Genomic DNA, 7,690 nt, shown 5'->3' with positions numbered 1-7,690 from the left:
CAACTATTCAACACAAAATTGCTTTAGCTGATGATTCCGTGGACCAACTTTCAGATGTTTCTCAATGAAGGTGCAAAGGGCTGTGTCCTCGTGTATTCCGCTATAGAAACCATCCTCAACCACAAAACATGATATCATTGCTTTCTTCCCCATATGGACAGTCGCACAAATTGGTTCTCATCATTGGAGGTGAACATAGGTACTGCACATCAGCTTTCATCAAGATTAAATTACACAGGATTTACACAGGACTCACCAATGGTCACAAATAACCACATCTGTCGAGTGAAAGCGCCATTCAATTATCCATGAAATAAAATTTCTCCCGAAACAATTAGACAAGCAGAGCTTTTACAGATGAGAAACCCAAAAATAATTTCAAATTTAGATTCCCAAGAGAAATCTTCCTATTAAAAAAACATCTAAAAAAAGGGCTCATAAAGGCGGGAAGAATAACCAAAAGCATGGGATTGCGAAGGTCAAGCAGACAAAAATTGCTTAAAAATCAATGACAAACGTGTCCAGATAAAAGTTGACATTTACGGACTCTTTAAATGTGTCTATCCAAAGCGTGACCCTGACAAGCCCTGCACTCCTAATCTCACGGCAAGAAAATAACTTAGCAAATGAGATCAAAAGCTAAATTAGTTAGACAAGTTCAATTGTGCTCGTTTAAGAAAATGTCCCTCATAAATATTTCAAAAAGCAAAGAAAGAAGCAATTCGCTATAGCATTTTCTCAGTTAAATGCTCTATCTAAAATACTTTTAGCAGCTGCAATGGTGATCCAGATATAAACCCATATATCTATGATTCAGAAAAAAAGGTGATGTTATAGAGATAGAAGAGCTGATCTATCTCTATAACATCATCAGATGGGTTAATTATTTATTTAGGGAGAAATAAAGATGAGAATCAGATCACAACATCAAAGGTAGAGTAAACACTGACCCCAGAAGCAAAATCAGATTTTAAAGATAAATCTGAAATGCCTTCAGAGAGACCCTAGCTGACCTAATGTTGTATACCCCAGCCAAGAGAATGGCGCCACACCCGAAAAGAAGAAGAAGAAGAAGAATAAGAAGCATACATAGACCCCATCGCAAGACTTTGCTATACCTAAAGTATCTTATCTTTACAAAATTGACAGGATCGAATATGTAATCCACTCTAAAGTCAAGATTCTGATGTTGCACCTTTCCTCATATCGAGACTGATTTCTGCCCCCTTTTGACAGTCCACTTGGAAGGAACAAGAGGTTTATTCTCCTCTGCACGCCAAAGGTTTGGAGGTGAAAAGGCAACTTAAGATAAAGACACACTTAATTTAGCTCTTGCTCTGTGGGTAGATTCAGTGACCCTCTTCACTTCCTAGAGAAAATTATAGTTTATGTCAATCATGAATTCCAAAGATTTATGAATATATAAAACTCAAGAATAAATGAAATATGTTTTACAAAGAAAACATGAAAACAGAAGCAAGCTCTGGCTTAACTTAATTTTCTGAGGAAAAGAAACCATTCAGATAGAGCAGGGCAATTACTGACAGAAATCTATGCCTGAATAATCATACTCACAAGACAGCAACAAAGCTAGAATCTAGATATGCATGCATGTGCAGTGTGTAGAGAGAGAGAGAGAGAGATGAACTGAGTCTGGCTCCTCTTGCCAATGCAGCCGATACGGTGTTTATGAGCCTATACACATGAAAGGTTACCTGAGCAGAAAGAACATGCAAGGCAGTGGTAGTTTGATGGGTTCTTTTCGCACTCCTGACATAGAAGAGCTTGTTGCTTTGCATATGGGGTGCCTAGGTTTTCTTCCTCCTATTCTTCTATCTCAAGCAAATATGAGCGAGCTGAGAAGAGTAGAATTTGGAATTTTTAAGAATGATAAGATAATAAGAAAATGTATGATGATTTCAATACAAAAGAACAACAAAACCTAGTCAAAAATGGAATAGGCGATTATTTCATTGAAAGGTACATGACAGATGAAGATCTATCCAGGTCAGTGGATTCCCAGTCCTTGATGAATGGCCATCATTCAGGGACTATATTTAGTCAACTGCATTTCAGAAATTTTATCATAGGACAAGGAATCTAAGGTATCTTAAATACCCTACCTCATCTCATCAAATCCATAAGAATTATCTTATCATTATTAACCCTCTAAACCAGACCGCTTGCAAAATTTCCCAATAACTATCATTCAAACACCACATTTTTATTACAAAGAACAACCACTCCAATATGGGTGCCAAACATGGGCACTTGTCATAGTATCTGACTTTTCAAAGTTTCCAAATCACAAACAACAGTTCTCAAGGCGAGTTTCCAAAATTTGGATACAAGTGCACCGATAGCACACCTCATAATAAATATTTCTATATTCTCTAAAGCATAATCTTAACATTAACTTCATTTCAGTTATTCTGATAATTGCAGCATTTCAAAACAGCATTCGCAGATCGGGGTCCTAGGCAGGATGATTGTGAGGTCTTCGAGGAATGGATAGATGAACATAAGATCCTACAAATTTAACAAACTGAGGCCAATTTGTAAAGTTTTAACATAGTTTTGCAAAATTAGATACCTGTTGACATTAAAACAAGCAAATGATGTTCAAACATAGAAACGCTGTCTGAATTCCTGAACTCTGACATAAAACATTTTCTCTGTTTTTTTCTGTCTTTGGAGTAGACCAATTTTCTCTTCTTAACATTGTCCAGCAAGCTAACCAAGAAAAGAAAAAACACATTGTCCGGCACCTCCTGGCTTTTTACTAAAGATTTTTCACTGGAAATAGAAAGGTTGTTAGGATTGGCATCCTAATTAGGAACGAATGAAGGTGCCAAAATGATAGGATCGTGGATTGTGAGATCCTAAAAATTACACAAACAATAGAAAAATATGGGACAACCATTTGAAATTCATTAATTATAAACATTCTGCGACATTAAGACTCCAAAATAGTGTGAATTTTAAGTTTATGATATCTTTATACCATATGGGCGGGGCCACAGTGACACTGAGCCCTAACACTACACTGATTCTGCTAATACCTTTACTTCCACTAGGCCTTGATGTGGGAAGAGTTGGTTTGGGTGAAGGAGAACCCTCAACGACAACATCACTTGGTGGGGGAGTTCCATGATATTACTCAGTGATATTTCGTAGTATATATGGGAACTCACCTGATCAGCAACAAAATGATAGTTACGCGTTTCTCCTGCCAAAGTGGGGCCAGTTTTGTTTCACAACACCACGGAGTTCCAATCTGTAATGTAATGTAACCCAAGAATCATCGTCTCATAAACTAGTCATGACAAAACATAGAGAGGCAATGCAATCGATATATTCATCAAACAGAGCTTTTGTATGTCGCAGTCGCTGCCCTGCTTTTAGGTTTCGAGGAGGATGCATGCGGTGGTGGTTCTTCAGCTAAGGTGGCGTGCGTCTTTTTCTACATCTAATTACAATTTGACATCCGACCGAAAAGCCAAAAAAACCGTAATGCGACACATACGTACTGACCTGAAATCAAACAAAACAGATTAAAAATCTGATCCTTTTTCCTCCCTTTTCTCCTTCATTACGCCCACCGCTCCGCCGTAACCTCCGTCCAGTAGCCCTCCGCCCCGCCGCGGCCGCCACGCCCAGCGCGGTGAGCCCCCCTTCCTAACGCCTTCCGCTGCGGCAGATCCGAACTAGCCGGATAGACCGGTACCCGCCATCGCGATGGCGGGGGAAGAGGGAGCCCAGTCACAGCCGGGGATCTCGACCTCGCCTGTTCCGGCCATGGGCGAGCCCGGTCGTGGCCAGATCTGACGGCTCCGCCGTCGGGATCTCCACCTCGCCCACGAAGAGAGCGAGAGATGATGGCGGTGGTCTCAGGTCTGAGCAATATTTTCAAATTTCCTTTTTTTTTTTTTTAAGTCCGAGGGGGTCGAGAGCCGGGTCCGGGTCGGGTAGCCGCACCGGTTCGGGCACGTGTCGACCCCGCGGATGAGACACGTGGTTGGATGAGAGCCACGAGTGGATGTAGATTCCCGCACTGTCGCGTACTGAACGGACAATCAAATGCATCGACCGTCGTCATCTTCTGTCCTTAAAGAGAATGTGCGGCTGAATTGACAAAAACTGGAGGTTTAAGAAAATAGGAAAGTCGTCGTTTGACTCGCCGCCGCTTTCTAATGTGGGCCTTTGTCTTTTTTTTAATCTTTTGGTTGCATTTACCAAATTGGCCTCGGTCGAACTGTAGAAAAATTGTGTCGATCTGGTAAAGATTGGAGCTATTAATTGTTGATCGCCCCCCTAATTTGGTGAGGCTCTGGATCATCTTCACAAATTAGCAATTATTAAATTCATCATGCTCACATATAGGAAATATATATATTTTTGACTTTAAAACCTAGGTTTTGTTTAAATTATGCATATCCAACAAATATGGTCATGAATCAAAGAGATGATGAATTATTTTATTGAAAGAGAGACAGTGAGCTAATGTTAATGATAATATCAGGAAAATTTTAAATAAAGATTTGAATTATCATCATTTTCTCGAATAAGGATATGGAGTTGATCTTACTCCAAATAAGAAATCGAAATGGCGTATCGGGCCTAAATAAGAGCTAAAAGTACGTAACGATAATTTTAAATAAGGGGACCGGCTAAATATTTTGGCTGGTTAGAGGATATTTTCGTCGAAAGACCATTTTCATCTAAATTATTTTTTTCTTTTGTCCTTCTTCTTTTCTTTTTGTTTTGTTTTCTCTTCTTTTTTTCCTCGTCGAGGCACTAAGATTCGATGAGGGTTGGCCTTGCCTATGGTCAACGAGGGTGGCCTTCCCCAAGGCATGTGATCGACAAAGAAGAAGAGAAAACCAGAAAAATAAAAAATAAAAAGGAAACATGAAAGAGAAAAAAGGAAAAAAAAGATAAATAACGAATATATTCGTGACCAACTAGAAAGTTGAGCCCTTATGAAATTGACATAATTATTTTGGGCTCTTATTTGAAACAAATTTCACTTCATATCCTTATTTGAGAAAATGATGGCACTTTATGTTATTATTTGAAATAAAGTCCACTTTATTTCCTTAGCCCTTATTTGGAATTTTACCTTATAATATTTGAACCAAATCTTGTGACTAGAGGGTAATTTGATCGGTTAATACGTAATGGATATATATTATGATTAATACCATGAGAAACCTTAAACTATTACACATGTAACGAATTTATTTCAAACTAAGTTTTCGATCACCAAAAACTTCAAATTGGTGCACTTGTGACAAATTAACCTAAGCTAATTTTTTTTACTAAGAAAAACTCAAAATCGGTATATTTGTGATATATTTACCTTAAGCTAATTTTTCACCATAAAAAAATCCCAAATTAGTATACATATGACAAATTTATCACAAATTAATTTTATGACTATCAAAACCTGTAAATTGGTATATTTATGACAAATTGGTATGGGTTGTTATTGAATGTTATGAGTTGAGAGAAATTCTGTTCACACTTGATACTGATGCATGATATGTTGGTAATTTTAATATTTTTGAAAATTTCAAAAGCTATTATTCTTATAACGGTTTTTTATCGTTATCAACTTATAACACTTTTTGTCTATCATGAATATGAAATAGTTTTGTAACGTTTTATAAAGGTTATTTAACAGTCATGTAACAATTGTATAACAACTTTCTAACAGCTGTACAATGTTTCATTTATTTTTACATGGCTATCAACGTTCATCTTCTTCTTTTTTTTTTTTTTTTTTTCGGTCATCTATTTATAATTGTTTCTTAACAGTTCTCTTTTCTTTTACCTATAAATTATTACTCTGAACATAATTGAAAAGTGATACGTATATATCAAAACCAAAATATTTTAATTTATCTTTTCATACATTTTCTTTTCTTTATTGGTTTTTATATATAATGTTGTTATGTTTTCTTCTATTATTTAGTGAGGAATAAAGAAGAAGATTTGTTGTATTTTAGGAGTATAGTCGCTAGAGCCTTACACATTAAGTTTCATACCTTGATGGGCGAAATTATCATTAGTGACAAAGTGTTTACATGCTTCGACATTTATTTTTATCTTCTTATATTTTTCAATGTATTTTCAACAATTATTATTATTTTCATTTTCTCTAACATCTTTCCAACATGATATGCTTCGAGTTGCCTACTCCTAGCCCTAGGAGTTTGACCATTCAATGAACGAATATTATTAAGATATTAAGGTATCCGCTTTCTCCTTCATTTGCATTAATTTGAAACACGTATGATTTTTGTATGGTACGCAGCCTATATCCTCATTTAAAATAAAAATAAAAATTTAAACCATCTTCATTACCATTGATTGAATATCAATTGAAAAAATTGAGCAATCTAGATTTTCATGCCTTTTGTTTCACCAATACAAGAAAATGAGCTTTTTCGATGTCTTTAGGGTTGCCGCATGTACTTAAATTTCTTTCTTCACATTTCTTCACATTCTATTCTTCCTTCTCTTTGGTATTTTTCACTTTTCGTTGACACCAAAATTTACCCTCGAAAACAAAAAGAGTGAGCGGATCACTGTTCATCTATGCTCTCTACCGAGCGACTGGTTCCCTGTAGCGAGCGTTCTGGTTTTTGAGTGATTCCGATCTCTTCGGGGATCCGTTTGGCGCGATTTTTGGAGGTATTCCTCGCATCTCCCCCCCCGCAAATCCTCACCGAAGCGTTTTGGCTGGGTTGTCCTAAATCGTGAGAGCCCCCGACTCGCGATTAGGGTTCCGTGCGTCCCGAGTTCGTCTCGCCGAGCTTCGAGCCGATCTTGCGGCCACTGGGCTGTCTCCTTTGAAGGTAAGCTTCGTCCCATCCCTCTTAGGATCTTAGCCGAAGCTTTTTCCATGCCATGGCCTATATTGCTGGTGTCCTTGTGCCGCGATAGCGTTACGGTGCGTCACCGCTCGGTTTCGTTTGTGTTCTATGGCATCGACGAGCTTTGATCCTTCTGGGCAGGGGGTAAGGGCAAACCCCAGTGTGCCCATTGCAAGGAGTCGAAGGTGTGCAGCGATATGCCTCTAGAGGCCGGAATAGAGGATGCCCTGGTAATCTGAATCGGGAGAGTTCGAGAGCTCCCCTTACCCGATCATGGGTCAATGTGGCTAGTCTGTCCTCTAAAGGATATGAGCTAGGCTTTGCTCCACCTATTTCGGTGGGGAAGAAATCGGTAGTGCGGTTGTCTGAGAATGCTAAGTTTGCTGGTGATCCGAAATGGAACTCTTGTCTGTGGGATATTATATTGGAAAGAATGTGCCATTTAAGATTACTCGAGATGGCTCTAAAAAAGCTTGGGGGCTCACCCGTCCAAAGTCCTAGCCAATGATGATGGTTTCTATTTTTTCATCATCCCTGATGATGAATTCAGGAAGAAAATACTGGATGAAGGGCACTTGACAGTAGCCAGAATCCCGTTAGTACTCAAGCAATGGCATCATACAATGGAGCTGAAAAAAGATCTTCAATCTTCGGTTCCTGTCTGGATTCGGCTAAAGAATATACCCTTTGCGTATTGGTCAGCTCCAGGAATTAGCGAGATTGCAAGCGCAGTAGGGAGGCCCTTGTATGTAGATCCTTTGACGGAGAAAATGAAACGTTTATCATTTGCTAGAGTCTCGTGTTGAAAT

At 38.4% G+C, this 7,690-nt stretch overlaps 1 long non-coding RNA gene across 2 annotated transcripts; it reads right to left on the bottom strand.

The window, feature by feature from the left end:
* Nucleotides 1-1,069: 1,069 nt before the first annotated feature.
* On the bottom strand, nt 1,070-3,648 carry LOC104418228. Of its 2 annotated transcripts, none has more exons than XR_005546298.1 (4): nt 3,535-3,648; nt 1,985-3,277; nt 1,716-1,856; nt 1,070-1,369 (listed from the first exon to the last, which is right to left on the bottom strand). It is a non-coding gene; the product is annotated as an uncharacterized LOC104418228 (long non-coding RNA). The 2 variants fall into 2 exon arrangements; XR_005546297.1 differs by having other exon boundaries at nt 3,195-3,277.
* Between the last annotated feature and the right edge of the window lie 4,042 nt (nt 3,649-7,690).

This window comes from Eucalyptus grandis, chromosome 9 (genome assembly GCF_016545825.1).
Source record: "Eucalyptus grandis isolate ANBG69807.140 chromosome 9, ASM1654582v1, whole genome shotgun sequence".
NCBI lineage: Eukaryota > Viridiplantae > Streptophyta > Magnoliopsida > Myrtales > Myrtaceae > Eucalyptus > Eucalyptus grandis.
Note: the sequence above shows the minus strand (reverse complement) of the source record. Positions and strands in the feature narration are given on the sequence as shown.